The sequence below is a fragment of the Orcinus orca genome, chromosome 20, assembly GCF_937001465.1.
Source record: "Orcinus orca chromosome 20, mOrcOrc1.1, whole genome shotgun sequence".
Classification (NCBI taxonomy): Eukaryota; Metazoa; Chordata; class Mammalia; order Artiodactyla; family Delphinidae; genus Orcinus; species Orcinus orca.
Window position 1 is genome coordinate 13,682,085 of NC_064578.1, and position 21,818 is coordinate 13,703,902.

A 21,818-nucleotide genomic window follows, 5' to 3' on the forward strand; every position below is an offset into this window, starting at 1 on the left:
CCACTACTGGGCATGTACCCTGAAAAGAGCACAATTAAAAAAGATACATGTACCCCAGTGTTCATTGCAGCACTATTTACAAGAGCCAGGACATGAAAACAACCTAAAGGTCCATCTGCAGAAGAATTGATAAAGATGTGGTACATATGTACAATGGAATATTACTCAGCCATAAAAAACAATGAAATTGGGTCATTTGTAGAGATGTGGATGGACCTAGACTCTGTCACACAGAGTGAAGTCAGGAAAACAAAACCAAATATATTAATGCATATATGTGGAATCTAGAAAAATGGCACAGATGAACGTATTTGCAGGGCCGGAATAGAGACGGAGATGTAGAGAATGGACATGTGGACGTAGTGGGGGAAGGGGACGGTGGGATAAATTGGGAGATAATGTTTGACATAAATACACTACCATGTGTAAAATAGCTAGTGGGAACCTGCTGTATAGCACAGGGAGCTCAGCTCGGTGCTCTGTGGTGACCTAGACAGGTGGGGTGGGGGTGGGGTGGGAGGGAGATCCAAGAAGGAGGGGATATAGGTATACATACAGCTGATTCATTGTACAGAAGAAACTAACATTGTAAAGCAATTATACTCCAAAAAAAAAAAAAAGCTGTGAGATGGATGGGAAGGGGGAGACTGTCTCACCATCAGGTGGGAGGGACTAGGACCCGTGTAGCAGCTGAAGGTGTGACGAGGGAGGCCTAGAGATCACAGACTTTTCAAAGTAGTTGCCTGGACTCATTGCCTAATTGCTCTGTGCCCATCACAGCAGGTACACTGCTCACCTATGGCATAAATGCGGGTCTCAAGCTGGCTCAAAGAATTTTAAGGACAGTCAAGTCCAAAAGGTATTAATTAGTTTGTGTGGTTTCAGATCAGTAGCAGGAACCTGCTAGTAATTAGCGTTAACTAAATGTGCTGTCCTGTGAGGCTGTGACCACTCCTGTAAAAAGGCTGTTCAGACTTCTGGGAAGATGGCAGAAGAGTAAGACTCGGAGATCACCTTCCTCCCCACAGATACACCAGAAATACATCTACGCGTGGAACAACTCCTACGGAGCACCTACTGAACGCTGTCAGAAGACCTCAGACCTCCCAAAAGGCAAGGAACCCCCCACGTACCTGGTTAGGGCAACAGAAAAAAATAAACAGAGACAAAAGGATAGGGACGGGTCCTGCACCAGCGAGAGGGAGCTGAGAAGGAGGAAAAGTGTCTACACGCTAGGAAGCCCCTTTGCGGGCGGAGACTGCGGATGGCAGAGCTTTGGAGCCGTGGAGGAGAGCACAGCAACAGGGGTGTGGAGGGCAAAGCGGAGAGATTCCAGCGCAGAGGATCAGGGCCGACCGGCACTCACCAGCCGAGAGGCTTGTCTGCTTGCCCGATGGGGTGGGCGGGGCTGGGAGCTGAGGCTCTGGCTTCTGTCGGAGCACCGGGAGAGGACTGAGGTTGGCAGCGTGAACACAGCCTGCAGGGCGTTAGTGCGCCACGGCTAGCCGGGAGTCCGGGGAAAAGTCTGGACCTGCCTAAGAGGCAAGAGACTTTTTCTTCCCTTTTTGTTTCCTGGTGCACGAGGAGAGGGGATTAAGAACGCTGCTTAAGAGAGCTCCAGAGACGGGTGCAAGCCGCGGCTATAAGTGCGGAACCAGAGACAGACATGAGACGCTAAGGCCGCTGCTGCCGCCAGCAAGAAACTTGTGTGCGAACACAGGTCACTATCCACACCCCCTTCCAGGGAGCCTGTGCAGCCAGCCACTGCCAGGGTCCCAGGATCCAGGGACAACTCCCCCGGGAGAACGCACGGCACGCCTCAGGCTAGCAACGTCACGCCGGCCTGTGCCAGTCACGCCAGCCTGTGCCACCGCAGGCCTGCCCCCGCACTCCGTGACCCTCCCTACCCCCCCCCCCCCACCCCCGGCCTGAGTGAGCCAGAGCCTCCGAATCAGCAGCTCCTTTAACCCCGTCCTGTCTGAGCAAAGAACAGACGCCCTCCGGCAACCTACATGCACAGGCGGGGCCAAATCCAAAGCTGAGCCCCTGGGAGCTGTGAGAACAAAGAAGAGAAAGGGAAATCTCTCCCAGCAGCCTAAGAAGCAGCGGATTAAAGCTCCACAATCAACTTCATGTACCCTGCATCTGTGGAATACATAAATAGACAACGAATCATCCCAAATTAAGGAGCCCTGTGGATGAAAGGCTTTTGGTGCTGCAGCCAGGAGTCAGTGCTGGGCCTCTGAGGTGGGAGAGCCAACTTCAGGACACTGGTCCACAAGAGGCCTCCCAGCTGCACATAATATCAAACAGCGAAAATCTCCCAGAGATCTCCATCTCAATGCCAGCACCCAGCTTCACTCAACAACCAGCAAGCTACAGTGCTGGACATCCTATGCCAAACAACTAGCAAGACAGGAACACAACCCCACCCATTAGCAGAAAGGCTGCCTAAAATCATAATAAGGCCACAGACACCCCAAAACACACCACCAGACGTGGACCTGCCCACCAGAAAGACAAGATCCAGCCTCATCCACCAGAACACAGGCACTAGTCCCCTCCACCAGGAAGCCTACACAACCCACCGAACCAACCTTAGCCACTGGGGACAGACACAAAAAACAACAGGAACTACAAACCTGCAGTCTGCAAAAAAGGAGACCCCAAACACAGTAAGATAAGCAAAAGGAAAAGACAGAAAAACACACAGCAGATGAAGAAGATAAAAACCCACCAGACCTAACAAATGAAGAGGAAATAGGCAGTCTACCTGAAAAAGAATTCAGAATAATGATAGTAAAGATGATCCAAAATCTTGGAAACAGAATAGACAAAATGCAAGAAACATTTAACAAGGACCTAGAAGAACTAAAGATGAAACAAACAATGATGAACAACACAATAAATGAAATGAAAAATACTCTAGATGGGATCAACAGCAGAATAACTGAGGCAGAAGAACGGATAAGTGACCTGGAAGATAAAATAGTGGAAATAACTACTGCAGAGCAGAATAAAGAAACAAGAATGAAAAGAACTGAGGACAGTCTCAGAGACCTCTGGGACAACATTAAACGCACCAACATTCGAATTATAGGGGTTCCAGAAGAAGAAGAGAAAAAGAAAGGGACTGAGAAAATATTTGAAGAGATTATAGTTGAAAACTTCCCTAATACGGGAAAGGAAATAGTTAATCAAGTCGAGGAAGCACAGAGAGTCCCATACAGGATAAATCCAAGGAGAAATACGCCAAGACACATATCAATCAAACTGTCAAAAATTAAATACAAAGAAAGCATATTAAAAGCAGCAAGGGAAAAACAACAAATAACACACAAGGGAATCCCCATAAGGTTAACAGCTGATCTCTCAGCAGAAACAAGGGAGTGGCAGGACATATTGAAAGCGTTGAAGGAGAAAAACCTGCAGCCAAGAACACTCTACCCAGCAAGGATCTCATTCAGATTTGATGGAGAAATTAAAACCTTTACAGACAAGCAAAAGCTGAGAGAGTTCAGCACCACCAAACCAGCTCTACAACAACTGCTCAAGGAACTTCTCTAGGCAAGAAACACAAAAGAAGGAAAAGACCTACAATAACGAACCCAAAACAATTAAGAAAATGGGAATGGGAACACACATATCGATAATTACCTTAAATGTAAATGGACTAAATGCTCCCACCAAAAGACACAGATTGGCTGAATGGATACAAAAACAAGACGCATATATTTGCTGTCTACAAGAGACCCACTTCAGACCTAGAGACACATACAGACTGAAAGTAAGGGGATGGAAAAAGGTATTTCATGCAAATGGAAACCAAAAGAAAGCTGGAGTAGCAATTCTCATATCAGACAAAATAGACTTTAAAACAAAGACTATTAGAAGAGACAAAGAAGGCCACTACATAATGATCAAGGGATCGATCCAAGAAGAAGATATAACAATTGTAAATATTTATGCACCCAACATAGGAGCACCTCAATACATAAGGCAAATATTGACAGCCATAAAAGGGGAAATCGACAGTAACACATTCATAGTAGGGGACTTTAACACCCCACTTTCACCCATGGACAGATCATCCAAAATGAAAATAAATAAGGAAACACAAGCTTTAAATGATACATTAAACGAGATGGACTTAATTGATATTTATAGGACATTCCATCCAAAAACAACAGAATACACATTTTTCTCAAGTGCTCATGGAACATTCTCCAGGATAGATCATATCTTAGGTCACAAATCAAGCCTTGGTAAATTTACGAAAATTGAAATTGTATCAAGTATCTTTTCTGACCACAAGGCCATGAGACTAGATATCAATTACAGGAAAAGATCTGTAAAAAATACAAACACATGGAGGCTAAACAATACACTACTTAATAACGAAGTGATCACTGAAGAAATCAAAGAGGAAATCAAAAAATACCTAGAAACAAATGACAATGGAGACACAACGACTCAAAATCTATGGGATGCAGCAAAAGCAGTTCTAAGAGGGAAGTTTATAGCAATACAATCCTACCTTAAGAAACAGGAAACATCTCGAATAAACAACCTAACCTTGCACCTAAAGCAATTAGAGAAAGAACAAAAAACCCCCAAAGTTAGCAGAAGGAAAGAAATCATAAAAATCAGATCAGAAAGAAATGAAAAAGAAATGAAGGAAACGATAGCAAAGATCAATAAAACTAAAAGCTGGTTCTTTGAAAGGATAAACAAAATTGATAAACCATTAGCCAGACTCATCAAGCAAAAAAGGGAGAAGACTCAAATCAATAGAATTAGAAATGAAAAAGGAGAAGTAACAACTGACACTGCAGAAATACAAAAGATCATGAGAGATTACTACAAGCAACTCTATGCCAATAAAATGGACAACCTGGAAGAAATGGACAAATTCTTAGAAAGGCACAACCTGCCAAGACTGAATCAGGAAGAAATAGAAAATATGAACAGACCAATCACAAGCACTGAAATTAAAACTGTGATTAAAAATCTTCCAACAAGCAAAAGCCCAGGACCAGATGGCTTCACAGGCGAATTCTATCAAACATTTAGAGAAGAGCTATCACCTATCCTCCTCAAACTCTTCCAAAATATAGCAGAGGGAGGAACACTCCCCAACTCATTCTACGAGGCCACCATCACCCTGATACCAAAACCAGACAAGGATGTCACAAAGAAAGAAAACTACAGGCCAATATCACTGATGAACATAGATGCAAAAATCCTCAACAAAATACTAGCAAACAGAATCCAACAGCACATTAAACGGATCATACACCATGATCAAGTGGGGTTTATTCCAGGAATGCAAGGATTCTTCAATAAACGCAAATCAATCAACATCACTAATCATTAGAGAAGTGCAAATCAAAACTACAATGAGGTATCATCTCACACCAGTCAGAATGGCCATCATCAAAAAATCTAGAAACAATAAATGCTGGAGAGGGTGTGGAGAAAAGGGAACCCTCTTACACTGTTGGTGGGAATGTAAATTGATACAGCCACTGTGGAGAACAGTATGGAGGTTCCTTAAAAAACTACAAATAGAACTACCATATGACCCAGCAATCCCACTACTGGGCATATACCCTGAGAAAACCAAAATTCAAAAAGAGTCATGTACCAAATGTTCATTTCAGCTCTATTTACAATACCCCAGAGATGGAAACAACCTAAGTGTCCATCATCGGCTGAATGGATAAAGAAGATGTGGCACATATACTCAGCCATAAAAAGAAATGAAATTGAGCTATTTGTAATGAGGTGGATAGACCTAGAGTCTGTCATACAGAGTGAAGTAAGTCAGAAGGAGAGAGATAAATACCGTATGCTAACACATATATATGGAATTTAAGAAAAAAATGTCATGAAAAACCTAGGGGTGAAACAGGAATAAAGACACAGACTTACTAGAGAATGGACTTGAGGCTATGGGGAGGGGGAAGGGTAAACGGTGACAAAGCGAGAGAGAGGCATGGACATATATACACTACCAAACGTAAGGTAGATAGCTAGTGGGAAGCAGCCGCATAGCACAGGGAGATCAGCTTGGTGCTTTGTGACCGCCTGGAAGGGTGGGATAGGGAGGGTGGGAGGGAGGGAGACGCAAGCGGTAAGAGATATGGGAACATATGTATATATATAACTGATTCATTTTGTTGTGAAGCTGAAACTAACATACCATTGTAAAGCAATTATACTCCAATAAAGATGTTAAAATGAAAAAAAAGAAAAAAAAGGCTGTTCAATGGGGATTACATGGCTTGATAAAGATTCAATCCCGCAAGTCGCAGGGGGCATCTATTCTGTGCCTGGGACTGTGGCCAGAGGTGAATCAAACAGGCCTGACTCCTGAGTTAGCGGATGTGGGAGCAGAAACAGGGATTCCAGGAAGGGGCTATGCAGATGGTCTGTGAGGGCCCTCTTGCTTTGATCTTTATAGGGTGTGATTCCACCAAGCCCACCGCAGGGGGCTGAGGGCTGTGGATGAACCAAGGGCCTCGGGAGGAAGCCAGTTCCATAAGCGCCCCCTCCCTAAGCAGTGTAACAAGGCGCAGCAAGGATGGCTCTACATAAACCCCCTGTATTCTCATACAGGACAAACCAGCCAGACGGGGCCCAGTGATGTGTCAGAGCTCTCTGACTGTCATGACAGACACAGCCTCTTGAGAAAAGCCCTGCAGGTGTGCCAGAGAACAGCCAGAGCATTGGTGGTTCAGTGGTAGAATTCTCGCCTGCCACGCGGGAGGCCCGGGTTCGATTCCCGGCCAATGCAGTGCTGCTTTTTGGCCTCTTCCTGGCAAGCTCCCCCAGAGATCCTGCTGCAGGATCCAGCTCCTCAGTCACGCCCGGCCTGCAGCAGCCAAGGGTGCTGCGAATCTCCGAGCGCACTTCCCTGCTTCGTGAGCACGAACAGCAGCTGGCTTCTCCACAGAGGCACCACTGGCTGCGGGACCCTTCCCCCGGTAAGGGGACTCCTGCTGCACCCCCTCAGCCTTGGCCAGTCTCCAGCAGGAAGCTGTGCTGAAGCCTGTGAGCTGTAAAACAGCTCAACACACCACGTGAATGTGGGATGGGAGGACCCACACTTCAGAGAGGAGGAAGTCCCCAGAGTCTCAGTGGGCTTTTTGCCACTGAGAAGGAACGACTTGAGCTCTACTTCCTGTCCTGACGTCTGAAGGCAAATCAACTTCTCACGCACACACATAACGCACACACACAACGCACACACGTGCGCGCTTGTGCGCGCACACACACAGCCTCCTCCTGCCTTCTCTCCTGCCCTGGAGCCTAAGCCTCTGCCGTTGCAGCTGTGCTGATGTGGCCTTCCATTCTGTGAATCAGCGTACAGACAAGAGGACTGGGGTTAAAGGGAGGTGCTCACACAGCTGTTCACAGCTGGAGCACTGGTGGTTCAGTGGTAGAATTCTCGCCTGCCACGCGGGAGGCCCGGGTTCGATTCCCAGCCAATGCAGCAGCAAACTTTTTTTTAATCATCCTAAGAGACTGGATTTGACATTTCACACTGCCTACAGCATTGGTGATACAGTCTCAAAAACCTAGAATGACTTTTTTCTAGCTTGAGTTTTCCACGCCTGTTTCCTAACCACAGAGACCTAGATCTTGTGTCCCCTTGTTCTTGAGGAGTCCAGGATGTGGGGATCACCAAAGCCGCTGCAAGCAGCTGTGCCTCCCCTCCTGCCCAGACAGGCTGCCCGGGGACTCTGACTGCAATGCCCCGGGGGAAGCCAGGCCGTGTGTGTTTCTGCTCCGCCGGTGTTAGAGCAGCCCTGAGAGTGGGAGTAACGACATTCATGAGGCTCCAGCAGGGCAGCAAAGACCCAGCCCTGCCAGCAGCACAGCCCGTCCTGGAACCACCTCCTCGCTTGTCTCCTTGTTTCAGGTCACAAACGGTCCCTGAGCCACCGGAAAGGGCCCTCCTCCCCACTTGAGAGACAGCAAAGGGGACGCATTCCCTGCCCCTGAGGGGCTCTCTGCCAGAATCCCGTGGAGGGGAAACAAGAGAGGCCTCAAGGACTTTCATGCAAAACAGAGAAAAAATCTGGTGAAGACAGTGCAAGGTGAGGAGGGGGCAGGCGAGAAAGAGCACAAGCGGCAGCTTTCGTGGGGAGGGAGTGAGGTGTGGCTTCATGAGGGTCAGCTTTTGAAAGGGGTTCTGAAAGATCAGTAGGTGTTCATTCAGGGTGAGGAAGCCCAGACAGAGGGAACAGCATGAACAAAGGCTCAGAGGAAGGACAGAGGCACTTGGATTGGCAGCACAAAGGACACAGGTGGAGGAGACGTGGGTGACAGGGCCAGAGAGGCTGCGCCCACTCACGTGCTTGGCAAAGGAAGTGGCCTTTGCTTCTGGTGGCCGTGAGCAGCCACGGAAGGTACGAGTGATCTGCAGCGGTGGGTGGTAGGGATTCGAACAGCGTTTAGGGAACTCTGAGGACTGCAAAGGCTGACAGAGACCAAATGGTGGGAGAGCATGAGGAATGGGGCACTAACGACGGGTGACAGCGGGCAAGTGTAACAGGGTCTCCTGAAGGGGGAGGAGATGGGCAAGGGGAATATCTGTGTTCAGCACCCCCCGACATTCCCGTTCGCTCTACACCAGCTGCAAGGTCCCCCCACCCCGAATCTTACCAGGACGCAACTCAGGGCACCCCAGGCCACTACAAATACAATGGCCCATTCAGTTCCCGAGGGCCTGGAACCCCAAGTCTCTATCTGCTCTCGGAGAAAGAATATTATCAGTGTCCAGGAGAGCGAGACAATGACAAACAGTGGTTCCCTGTGGAGGGAAACCCTGAGAACATGTTCTCACCAAAACCACCAGTTCTCAGAGCACTGGGCCTGGCCCTGTGGGTCACCCCTGGGGCCACAGCAGAAAGACCTGTCCCACGACCCGAGCCCACGCTCTCTACCTGACAGTCAGGGTGATCAAGACAGGGCCGGCTGACCTCTGCAGTCTCACTGCTCAGCTGCCCAGCACAACTTTCCTCTCCAGTAAGGGCTTCTTACTGGGCCCTGCTATGATACTCCTTGGACACTTCCTGTGGGGAAGCTCCCATTCCCGTCCACATCCTAGCCAGCCTTAAGTCCAGTTCACATCCAACCCCCTGCTTTTTCCGACCATCCCAGGAAGGACCACTCCTCCTCTGAACGCCGAAGGACTCGGCCACCCCGCAGTCTGTGCCCAGCACTGCACCATGGAATGTCACGGGTTCTTTCTCACGTGTTTCATGTTTCTAGCTCCACAGCTCCAGGCCAGAGTCCCTGAGGACAGACTGGTGGCACGATTCTCTGCCTCTTGAGCGCCAGCCCTCTCCCCGCGTCTAGAGCTCCCCACACAGTAAGTGAGGAATCAGTAAGCATCTGTCCAGGGACCCATCTGTGCCTGTGGGCGGGGCCGCAGGGCAAGCTGTAGGGAAACACGGGCAAAGCCCCAGGCTGCCGTACTGGTGACAAGGGGTGGCCTGCTCATCTACACCTAACCTGTTGGGTAAATCAGAACTGTACTTGGACGGGCCTAACCCCTAGCTTACAATTCAAGTTAGGAGGGACAAAGGGCACCACTACCAGGATCTCAGAACGCAGAGTGAGAAGGACCAGGTACCCAGGGCCATGGCTGGGGACAGATGCCGATGCCAGGATGTGACTTGACATGCGTTTGCCTAGGGGTGAACCAACTCCTTGGGGGTGCCCCAAATAGCCCCCGTCAGCAGGACCTGGTCTCTCCACAGGGCACAGGCAGAGAGAAAAAGCAACTACAAAGGGAAGCAGAGGAAGTGAAGTTTGAAATCCGGGCGTCCCCAGTTCCAGGCTAGTGTCTCTTCAAAAGAACACCCCGTCTCCTCTTTCATCTCCACGTTGTGAGCCACAGCTCGGGGATCTCAACTAGTTCTGAAGTTAATATTTGGCCCAGATCACAAGTCCCAGTGACCTTTGCTGACATTAGGGTCACACGCATCGCTGTTCTGTGCCACAGAAGAGATCTGCTTCTGCTTCATTTCTCTAAAAACTTTGGCTGACGAAGTATCCCTCCATTCTCAACTAGTCAGAGGTGTCGCAGGATGGCAGCAACACCCATTCCCCAGGAGGCACAACGCCCAATGCTGGCCAACTCCAAGCTCTCTACCCTGCTCTCAACTTCACAAAGTGCCACACCGACTACCTTGTCCCTGATTGAGAAGGAGCCACAGACAGGCCAGGATGTGTCTTTCACCCAAGGAGAACGTGGGGCCTCGTCTCAGCAACACAAATGAGACAGGAATGGGGCAGGGCACAACCTTTACAAGAATGCCATAGCCATTGAGGACACGACATAAACTGGTTAGAAACAACTAGGTTCAAGATGACAGATGATTGACTTCTACTAACCTTGAGCCTCAGTACAGGTTCACTGTAACATATCAGCAAGCTAAATGACACACCCACAGGCGCCATGTCAATTCCGAGGCGGACAGTAAAAGGCCAGAAGTGGGCGGTGGCTCCATTCCTGGAATAAGCCTCTCACTCCTTAGCCTATGAAATTACCCACCCCTATAAAGTGACAATCCCATACCTGGGGCCTCTCTCACCTTCCGAGATGGCTCACACTCTGTCTGTGGAGTGTGTATCTCCCTGAATAAACCTTCTTTCACTTTACTATGGCTCGCTCTTGAATTCTTTCCTCCATGAAGACAAGAACCCACATTCGGCGTCCGTCCCAGGGACTCACCTGAGACCTGGGATGTGACCATCCTCTTGCGCCCCACTTTCTTTCTTGCAACAAAACCACAGCCCCACACTGGGACCCTCGGCCTCTGTAACGCAGCCCGGGGACAGGCTGCATGAGGACTGGGGAGCTGACCACTTCCCAGGAACACGCTCTAAGTATTCCAGGGGTTGGTTATTCCTCACAGCAACCTCCTTCTGTAGTTATTATCATCTCATCATTTAGATTTGAAACAGAGCCTCAGGGAAACCAAGTCCCTTTCTTGAGGTCACAGAGGATCTGAACCTTGGCACCTACAAAGCCCAGGCCCCCTCAACTGTACACCAGTTCCTCCCGCCCATCTTCTTAAAGCACGTCAGCTGCAAAGTGCACACACCCAATTACAGAGGGTGCTTCCCTCGTGCAGAACTCAGGCCCCAACTGAAGTGCAGCTTCCTCCATGCATTTTCGCCACTGTCTAGTGTTAGACATCTCTGAAGCATTCCTCCGCCACACACGGGTGTACATACAGATGAGGTACATACTTGAGATGTTGAAGGTCTAGGGCTGGTTTTCTACCATTAAGGCAGGAAAGAAGTAACCATTTCCTGAGCACTTACTACATGCTAGTAATGTGGTGGATGCTTTACACGTGTTATCTCATTTGAACCTTAAAATAAGCCACAGAGCTAGGTACTATAATACCCATTTTACAGATGGGGGAAAGGAGGCTCAGAGATGTTACGGAACATACAAGGTCACACAACTTATGGATGGGAGGTGCAGAAATCAAACCTAGGTTTTTCTGACACCAGGTCTGAAATCTCCCAGGTTACATTATCCTCTCTTCAAACATCAAAGCTCCCACCTGTTGGATGCCTACTGGGTGCCAGGCACTTTACATGCATTATTTCATTTAGCCCTATCTCATTTCATGTGTTGATGTCCAAATGGCCCGGCCAGGAGGTGGCAGAGGTTTCTGCCATTGCATGCACATTTCTGTGTCTTTAGCGGAGACAGCCCTGGCTGTGACTTTGCACTGTTTTTAGAGAATTACATAAGATAATGCATGCAATGTGTTCTGCACTGCATATACTCATGTAACAGTATTAGTGCAAAATCACAATCAGACAAACTGTGATCTTAAACACACCATACAAGATCATATTCATTCATTAACTGCTGACTGAGAACCTGCTTTGCTCCTGGCTCCAAGTAGGACAGCAAGATAATCCAGAGTTGTGTTTGTCCCTGTGCTGTAAAAATTTCAGCTTGGACTTTGGGCTGCCTTTTTTACCCTGGCAAGTCCAGTGACCCACCTCAGTTCTGTATGTGACATGCTGTAATCGGGCAACATATCCAGGCAGTGATTTCCCAAACAGAAGCTAGCAGGCAAACATCTCCTCCATCTGCTTTGCTGAGTATTTAAGTAATGTGGTTTCCACTTGCTCACTAGTCTCCAATAACTGAACAGGAAAAGCGGAACATCTGCCTCTGAGGAAAGGCCCAAGAGCTTCCGAAAAAGCCCAAGAGTGAGTTAAGTAACAAAATATACTAAGCATCCACTGGGTATAATCAGTGGAAAAACTGTAAAGAAGGAACGAGTCCGAGACAGCAGGAGGCATGTTTGGATCTCAGGTGACAGTAACTGTGACCACTGAATAAGCACTGTCCTCACACTGTAACACAACCTACAGGTACTCTTATTTTTTAAAATTGAGATATTATTCACATGCCATAAATTCATGTGTACAATTCAGTGGGTTTTAGTATGTTCACAGAGTTGTGCGACTGTCGCCACAATCAATTTTACATTTTCATCATCCCACAAAGATTACCTCATGAGTAGTCACTACCCATATCCCCCAATCCCTTCCCTAAGCCCTAGGCAACCACTACTCTACTTCCTGTCTCTGTGGATTTGCCTATTCTAGGCATTTCATGTAAGTGAAATCATACAATACATGGCCTTTTGCGACGGGCTTCCTTCACTCAGCATGTTTTCAATGTGCATTTTTTTCTTTTTAAGATGAGTTAACTGAGGCACAGAGAGGTTAAACCCAAGGTCACAAACTCAAATGCTTACAGGGGCCAAGAAAGAGACACAAGTGAGAAGGCCAAGGGAGGTAAGACAGGCTGTGCTGAACTTGGCAACACAGGAAGCAAACTGGGGAGCCCAAGTCTCGGCTGGGGTAGGAGGTTGGACCCCTGGGTCCCCTGATCTTCTATGTGGGAATGTGGGCCCCACAGAGCCACATCTTCCCATTACTTAAGAGAACCCAGAAACTCAAATGTACTATGAAATTTGTCAGTTTAAAAGACCCTGGGATCCAGGCCAAACCAAACAGGTCTGTTGGCCGGACACAGCCCCTGGATGCCAGTCTGTGATCCCTGAATGAAGCAATTTGCTGAGGTCCCACTGCTGGTAAAGAGCAGAGCTGTGTGGAATTCTGACCCACACTGTAAAAACTGCCTTAAGCCAGTTGGTAATAAAAAGTGTCTCCCTGCAGAGGTGGTAGGCTCCAAAGAGCTAGGTCAAACTCAGCAGTTCAACCTTGATCTGATCACAAAGCCCCAGGGTTCCCTTAAAAGATGCCAGAAACCTGAAATTCACTGTGAAATTTCTCAATTTAAAATACCCTTCAGGGGCTTCCCTGGTGGTGCAGTGGTTAAGAATCTGCCTGCCAGTGCAGGGGACATGGGTTCGACCCCTGGCCCGGGAAGATGCCACATGCTGCGGAGCAACTAAGCCCGTGAGCCACAACTACTGAGCTTGCACTCTAGGGCCCATGAGCCACAACTACTGAAGCCTGCGTGCCTTAAGCCCGTGCTCTGCAATAAGAGAAGCCACCGCAATGAGAAGGCCGTGCACCACAACAAAGAGTACCCCCACTTACCGCAATTAGAGAAAGCCCGCGCACAGCAACGAAGACCCAACACAGCCAAAAATAAATAAATAAAATAAATTTTTTAAAAAATTAAATACCCTATAAAAAGTCAGCAGAAGGAAGGAAATAATAAAGATCAGAGAGGAAATAAAATAGAAATTTAAAAAAATTCTAAAAATCAATAAAACCAAGAGCTGGTTGTTTGAAAGGGTAAACAAGATGGAGAAACAGGGAACCCTCCTACACTGTTGGTGGGACTGTAAACTGGTACAACCACTATGGAGAACAGTATGGAGATTCCTTTAAAAACTTAAAACAGAGCTACCATATGATCCAGCAATCTCACTCCTGGGCATATATCCAGAGAAAACCATAATCTGAAAGGATACATGCACCCCAGTGTGCACTGCAGCACTATGCACAATAGCCAAGGCATGGAAGCAACCTAAATGTCCATCAACAGAGAGGTGGATAAAGAAGATGTGGTACATATACACAATGGAATATTACTCGGCCATAAAAAACAACAAAATAGTGCCATTTGCAGCAACATGTCTGGACCTAGATAGAGATGATTATACTAAGTGAAGTAAGTCAGACAGATAAATTTCACGTGATATCATTCATATGTGGAATTTAATTTAAAAAAAGATACAAATGATCTTATTTACAAAACAGAAGCAGACTTATAGATATCAAAAACAAACTTATGGTTACCAAAGGGGAAACATGGTGGGGAGGGATAAATCAGGAGCTTGGGATGAACACATGCACATATAAGATAGATGACCAATGGGGACCTACGGTACACCACAGGGAACTCTACTCAATATTCTGTGATAAGCTATATGAGAAAAGAATCTGAAAAAGAATGAATATATGTATATGCATAACTGAATCACTTTGCTGTACACCTGAAACTAACACAACTGTATATCAACTATACTCCAATAAAAATTTTTTTTAATAAATGTATTTTTGGCTGTGTTTGGGTCTTCATTGCTGTGCGCGGGCTTTCTCTAGTTGTGGCGAGCAGGGGCTACACTTCATTGCGGTGCGCGGGCTTCTCATTTGTGGTGGCTTCTCTTGTTGCGGAGCACGGGCTCTAGGCGCACGGGCTTCAGTAGTTGTGGCATGCGGGCTCAGTAGTTGTGGCTCACGGGCTCTAGGGCGCAGGCTTAGTAGTTGTGGTGCATGGGCTTAGTTGCTCTGCAGCATGTGGGATCTTCCCAGACAGGGCTCGAACCTGTGTCCCCTGCACTGGCAGGTGGATTCCTAACCACTACACCACCAGGGAAGTCCCAATAAAATTTTTTTAAAAAGATGCTCAAAATCGCTAATTATTAGAGAAATTCAAATCAAAAGTACAATGAGGTACCACCTCACAACAGTCAGAATGGCCATGATTGGACGAGGGGAAGATGGCATAAGAGTAAGACGCAGAGATCACCACCCTCCCCATAGATACACCAGAAATACATCTACATGTGGAACAACTCCCACAGAACACCTACTGAATGCTGGCAGAAGACCTCAGACCTCCCAAAAGGCAAGAAACTCCCCACGTACCTGGGTAGGGCAAAAGAAAAAACAGAGACAAAAGAATAGGGACAGGACCTGCACCAGTGGGAGGGAGCTGTGAAGGAGGAAAGGTTTCCACACACTAGGAAGCCCCTTTGCGGGCGGAGACTGCGGGTGGCGGAGGGGGGGAGCTTCGGAGCCGCGGAGGAGAGCACATTAACAGGGGTGCGGAGGGCAAAGCGGGGAGATTCAGAGGATCGGTGCCGACCAGCACTCACCAGCCCGAGAGGCTTGTCTGGTCCCCCGCCGGGGCAGGCGGGGCTGGGAGCTGAGGCTTGGGCTTCGGTTGGAGCGCAGGGAGAGGACTGGGTTTGGCGGCGTGAACACAGCCTGAAGGGGTCAGTGCACCACGGCTAGCCGGGAGGGAGTCTGGGAAAAGGTCTGGAGCTGCCGAAGAAGCAAGAGACTTTTTCTTCCCTCTTTGTTTCCTGGTGCGCGAGGAGAGGGGATTAAGAGCGCTGCTTAAAGGAGCTCCAGAGACGGGCGTGAGCCGCGGCTAAAGCGCAGACCCCAGAGACGGGCATGAGATGCTAAGGCTGCTGCTGCCGCCACCAAGAAGCCTGTGTGCGAGCACAGGTCACTCTCCACACCCCTCTTCCGGGGAGCCTATGCAGCCCGCCACTGCCAGGGTCCCGGGATCCAGGGACAGCTTCTCCGGGAGAACTCACGGCGCGCCTCATGCTGGTGCAACGTCATGTTGGCCTCTGCCACGGCAGGCTCGCCCCACACTCCGTGCCCCTCCCTCCCCACACCCCCCGCCCCCGGCCTGAGTGTGCCAGAGCCCCCGAATCAGCGGCTCCTTTAACCCCGTCCTGTCTGAGTGAAAAACACACGCCCTCCAGCGACCTACACGCAGACGTGGGGCCAAATCCAAAGCTGAGCCCCTGGGAGCTGTGCGAACAAAGAGAAAGGGAAATCTCTCCCAGCAGCCTCAGAAGCAGCAGATTAAAGCTCCACAATCAACTTGATGTACCTGCATCTGTGGAATACCTGAATAGACAAGGAATGATCCCAAATTGAGGAGGTGGACTTTGAGAGCAAGATTTATGATTTTTTCCCCTCTTCCTCGCTTCTGTGTGAGATTTTGTCTGTATAGCTTTGCTTCCACCATTTGTCCTAGGGTACTATCCGTCCGTTTTTTGTTTGTTTTTTAATATTTTTTCTTAATAATTAATTTTAATCATTTTATTTTACTTTATTTTCTTTCCTCCCTCCCTCCCTCCCTCCCTTCCTTCCTTCCTTCCTTCCCTCCCTCCCTCCCTCCTTTAGACAACGAGTCATCCCAAATTGAGGAGGTGGACTTTGAGAGCAAGATTTATGATTTTTACCCTTTTCCTCTTTTTGTGAGAGTGTATGTGTATGCTTCTATATGGGATTTTGTCTGTATAGCTTTGCTTCCACCATTTGTCCTAAGGTTCTATCTGTCCATTCTTTAAAAATTTTTTTTCTTAATATTTATTTTTTAATTTAACAACTTTATTATATTTTACTTTATTTTATTTTACTTTATCTTCTTTCTTTTTTTCCTTCCTTCCCTCCTTCCTTCCACCATCCCTCCCTCCCTCCTTTCTTTCTTTCCTTCTTTCTTTCTTTCTTTCTTCCTTCCTTCTTCCTTCCTTCCTTCCTTTCTTTCTTCCTACTTCTACTAATTCTTACTCTCTACTTTTTCTCCCTTTTATTCTGAGCCATGTGGATGAAAGGCTCTTGGTGCTGCAGCCAGGAGTCAGTGCTGTGCCTCTGAGGTGGGAGAGCCAACTTCAGGACACTGGTCCACAAGAGACCTCCCAGCTCCACATAATATCAAATGGCGAAAATCTCCCAGAGATCTCCATCTCCACACCAGCACCCAGCTTCACTCAACGACCAGCAAGCTACAGTGTGGGACACCCTATGCCAAACAACTAGCAAAACAGGAACACAACCGCACCCATTAGCAGAGAAGCTGCCTAAAATCATAATAAGTCCACACACACCCCAAAACACACCACCAGACGTGGACCTGCCCAACAGAGAGACAAGATCCAGCCTCATCCACCAGAACACAGGCATTAGTCCCCTCCACCAGGAAGCCTACACAACCCACTGAACCAACCTTAGCCACTGGGGACAGACACCAAAAACAATGGGAACTACGAACCTGCAGTCTGCAAAAAGGCGACCCCAAACACAGTAAGATAAGCAAAATGAGAAAACAGAAAAAAACACCACAGATGAAGGAGCAGATAAAAACCCACGAGACCTAACAAATGAAGAGGAAATAGGCAGTCTACCTGAAAAAGAATTCAGAATAATGATAGTAAAGATGATCCAAAATCTTGGAAACAGAATAGACAAAATGCAAGAAACATTTAACAAGGACCTAGAAGAACTAAAGATGAAACAAACAATGATGAACAACACAATAAATGAAATGAAAAATACTCTAGATGGGATCAACAGCAGAATAACTGAGGCAGAAGAACGGATAAGTGACCTGGAAGATAAAATAGTGGAAATAACTACTGCAGAGCAGAATAAAGAAAAAAGAATGAAAAGAACTGAGGACAGTCTCAGAGACCTCTGGGACAACATTAAACGCACCAACATTCGAATTATAGGGGTTCCAGAAGAAGAAGAGAAAAAGAAAGGGACTGAGAAAATATTTGAAGAGATTATAGTTGAAAACTTCCCTAATACGGGAAAGGAAATAGTTAATCAAGTCCAGGAAGCAAAGAGAGTCCCATACAGGATAAATCCAAGGAGAAATACGCCAAGACACATATTAATCAAACTGTCAAAAATTAAATACAAAGAAAACATATTAAAAGCAGCAAGGGAAAAACAACAAATAACACACAACGGAATCCCCATAAGGTTAACAGCTGATCTCTCAGCAGAAACTCTGCAAGCCAGAAGAGAGTGGCAGGACATATTGAAAGTGTTGAAGGAGAAAAACCTGCAACCAAGATTACTCTACCCAGCAAGGACCTCATTCAGATTTGATGGAGAAATTAAAACCTTTACAGACAAGCAAAAGCTGAGAGAGTTCAGCACCACTAAACCAGCTTTACAACAAATGCTAAAGGAACTTCTCTAGGCAAGAAACACAAGAGAAGGAGAAGACCTACAATAACGAACCCAAAACAATTTAGAAAATGGGAATAGGAACATACATATCGATAATTACCTTAAATGTAAATGGACTAAATGCTCCCACCAAAAGACACAGATTGGCTGAATGGATACAAAAACAAGACCCATATATATGCTGTCTACAAGAGACCCACTTCAGACCTAGAGACACATACAGACTGAAAGTAAGGGAATGGAAAAAGATATTCCATGCAAATGGAAACCAAAAGAGAGCTGGAGTAGCAATTCTCATATCAGACAAAATAGACTTTAAAATAAAGACTATTAGAAGAGACAAAGAAGGACACTACATAATGATCAAGGGATCGATCCAAGAAGAAGATATAACAATTGTAAATATTTATGCACCCAACATAGGAGCACCTCAATACATAAGGCAAATATTGACAGCCATAAAAGGGGAAATTGACAGTAACACATTCATAGTAGGGGACTTTAACACCCCACTTTCACCAATGGACAGATCATCCAAAATGAAAATAAATAAGGAAACACAAGCTTTAAATGATACATTAAACAAGATGGACTTAATTGATATTTATAGGACACTCCATCCAAAAACAACAGAATACACATTTTTCTCAAGTGCTCATGGAACATTCTCCAGGATAGATCATATCTTAGGTCACAAATCAAGCCTTGGTAAATTTAAGAAAATTGAAATTGTATCAAGTATCTTTTCCGACCACAACGCCATGAGACTAGATATCAATTACAGGAAAAGATCTGTAAAAAATACAAACACATGGAGGCTAAACAATACACTACTTAATAACGAAGTGATCACTGAAGAAATCAAAGAGGAAATCAAAAAATACCTAGAAACAAATGACAATGGAGACACGACGACCCAAAACCTATGGGATGCAGCAAAAGCAGTTCTAAGAGGGAAGTTTATAGCAATACAAGCCCACCTTAAGAAACAGGAAACATCTCGAATAAACAACCTAACCTTGCACCTAAAGCAATTAGAGAAAGAAGAACAAAAAAACTCCAAAGTTAGCAGAAGGAAAGAAATCATAAAAATCAGATCAGAAATAAATGAAAAAGAAATGAAGGAAACGATAGCAAAGATCAATAAAACTAAAAGCTGGTTCTTTGAAAAGATAAACAAGATAGATAAACCATTAGCCAGACGCATCAAGAAAAAAAGGGAAAACACTCAAATCAATAGATTTAGAAATGAAAAAGGAGAAGTAACAACTGACACTGCAGAAATACAAAAGATCATGAGAGGGTACTACAAGCAACTCTATGCCAATAAAATGGACAACCTGGAAGAAATGGACAAATTCTTAGAAAGGCACAACCTGCCAAGACTGAATCAGGAAGAAATAGAAAATATGAACAGACCAATCACAAGCACTGAAACTGAAACTGTGATTAAAAATCTTCCAACAAACAAAAGCCCAGGACCAGATGGCTTCACAGGCGAATTCTATCAAACATTTAGAGAAGAGCTAACACCTATCTTTCTCAAACTCTTCCAAAATATAGCAGAGGGAGGAACACTCCCAAACTCCTTCTACGAGGCCACCATCACCTTGATACCAAAACCAGACAAGGATGTCACAAAGAAAGAAAACTACAGGCCAATATCACTGATGAACATAGATGCAAAAATCCTCAACAAAATACTAGCAAACAGAATCCAACAGCACATTAAAAGGATCATACACCTTGATCAAGTGGGGTTTATTCCAGGAATGCAAGGATTCTTCAATATATGCAAATCAATGTGATAAACCATATTAACAAATTGAAGGAGAAAAACCATATGATCATCTCAATAGATGCAGAAAAAGCTTTTGACAAAATTCAACACCCATTTATGATAAAAACCCTGCAGAAAGTAGGCATAGAGGGAACTTTCCTCAACATGATAAAGGCCATATATGACACACCCACAGCCAACATCATCCTCAATGGTGAAAAACTGAAAGCATTTCCACTAAGATCAGGAACAAGACAAGGTTGCCCACTCTCACCACTCTTATTCAACATACTTTTGGAAGTTTTAGCCACAGCAATCAGATAAGTAAAGGAAATTAAAAAATCCAAATCAGAAAAGAAGAAGTAAAGCTGTCACTGTTTGCAGATGACGTGATACTATACATAGAGAATCCTAAAGATGCTACCAGAAAACTACTAGAGCTAATCAATGAATTTGGTAAAGTTGCAGGATACAAAATTAATGCACAGAAATCTCTGGCATTCCTATACACTACGGATGAAAAATCTGAAAGTGAAATCAAGAAAACACTCCCATTTACCACTGCAACAAAAAGAATAAAATATCTAGGAATAAACCTACCTAAGGAGACAAAAGACCTGTATGCAGAAAATTATAAGACACTGATGAAAGAAATTAAAGTTGATACAAATAGATGGAGAGATATACCATGTTCTTGGATTGGAAGAATCAACATTGTGAAAATGACTCTACTACCCAAAGCAATCTACAGATTCAATGCAATCCCTGTCAAACTACCACTGGCATTTTTCACAGAACTAGAACAAAAAATTTCACTATCTGTATGGAAACACAAAAGACCCCGAATAGCCAAAGCAATCTTGAAAATGAAAAACGGAGCTGGAGGAATCAGGCTCCCTGACTTCAGACTATACTACAAAGCTACAGTAATCAAGACAGTATGGTACTGGCACAAAAACAGAAAGATAGATCAATGGAACAGGATAGAAAGCCCAGAGATAAACCCATGCACATATGGTCACCTTATCTTTGATAAAGGAGGCAGGAATGTACAGTGGAGAAAGGACAGCCTCTTCAATAAGTGGTGCCGGGAAAACTGGACAGGTACATGTAGAAGTATGAGATTAGATCACTCCATAACACCATACACAAAAATAAGCTCAAAATGGATTAGAGACCTAAATGTAAGGCCAGAAACTATCAAACTCTTAGAGGAAAACATAGGCAGAACACTCTATGACATAAATCACAGCAAGATCCTTTTTGACCCACCTCCTAGAGAAATGGAAATAAAAACAAAAATAAACAAATGGAACCTAACGAAACTTCAAAGCTTTTGCACAGCAAAGGAAACCATAAAGAAGACCAAAAGACAACCCTCAGAATGGGAGAAAATATTTGCAAATGAAGCAACTGACAAAGGATTGATTTCCAAAAATTACAAGCAGCTCATGCAGCTCAATAACAAAAAAAACAAACAACCCAATCCAAAAATGGGCAGAAGACCTAAACAGACATTTCTCCAAAGAAGATATACAGACTGCCAACAAACAGATGAAAGAATGCTCAACATCATTAATCATTAGAGAAATGCAAATCAAAACTACAATGAGATATCATCTCACACCAGTCAGAATGGCCATTATCAAAAAATCTAGAAACAATAAATGCTGGAGAGGGTGTGGAGAAAAGGGAACCCTCTTACACTGTTGGTGGGAATGTAAATTGATACAGCCACTGTGGAGAACAGTATGGAGGTTCCTTAAAAAACTACAAA

At 45.6% G+C, this 21,818-nt stretch overlaps 1 protein-coding gene, 2 long non-coding RNA genes and 2 other non-coding genes across 13 annotated transcripts in view; 4 read left to right on the top strand and 1 right to left on the bottom strand.

The window, feature by feature from the left end:
• The window catches only part of LOC125962751 (uncharacterized), a 102,676-nt gene extending 91,999 nt beyond the window's left edge, over window positions 1-10,677 (top strand). The window contains exon 2 of the long non-coding RNA XR_007474450.1: window positions 10,094-10,677. This is a non-coding gene — a long non-coding RNA (uncharacterized LOC125962751). The remainder of the gene's footprint in view (window positions 1-10,093) is intronic.
• The window catches only part of VAC14 (VAC14 component of PIKFYVE complex), a 206,075-nt gene that overhangs the window by 180,033 nt on the left and 4,224 nt on the right, over window positions 1-21,818 (bottom strand). The window lies entirely within an intron of this gene.
• On the top strand, window positions 6,729-6,799 carry TRNAG-GCC (transfer RNA glycine (anticodon GCC)). The gene has a single exon. It is a non-coding gene; the product is annotated as a tRNA-Gly (tRNA).
• On the top strand, window positions 7,428-7,498 carry TRNAG-GCC (transfer RNA glycine (anticodon GCC)). Its single transcript has one exon. It is a non-coding gene; the product is annotated as a tRNA-Gly (tRNA).
• Window positions 7,932-10,065, top strand: LOC117202630 (uncharacterized). The gene is made up of 3 exons (XR_004485116.2): window positions 7,932-8,105; window positions 9,283-9,382; window positions 9,774-10,065. It is a non-coding gene; the product is annotated as an uncharacterized LOC117202630 (long non-coding RNA).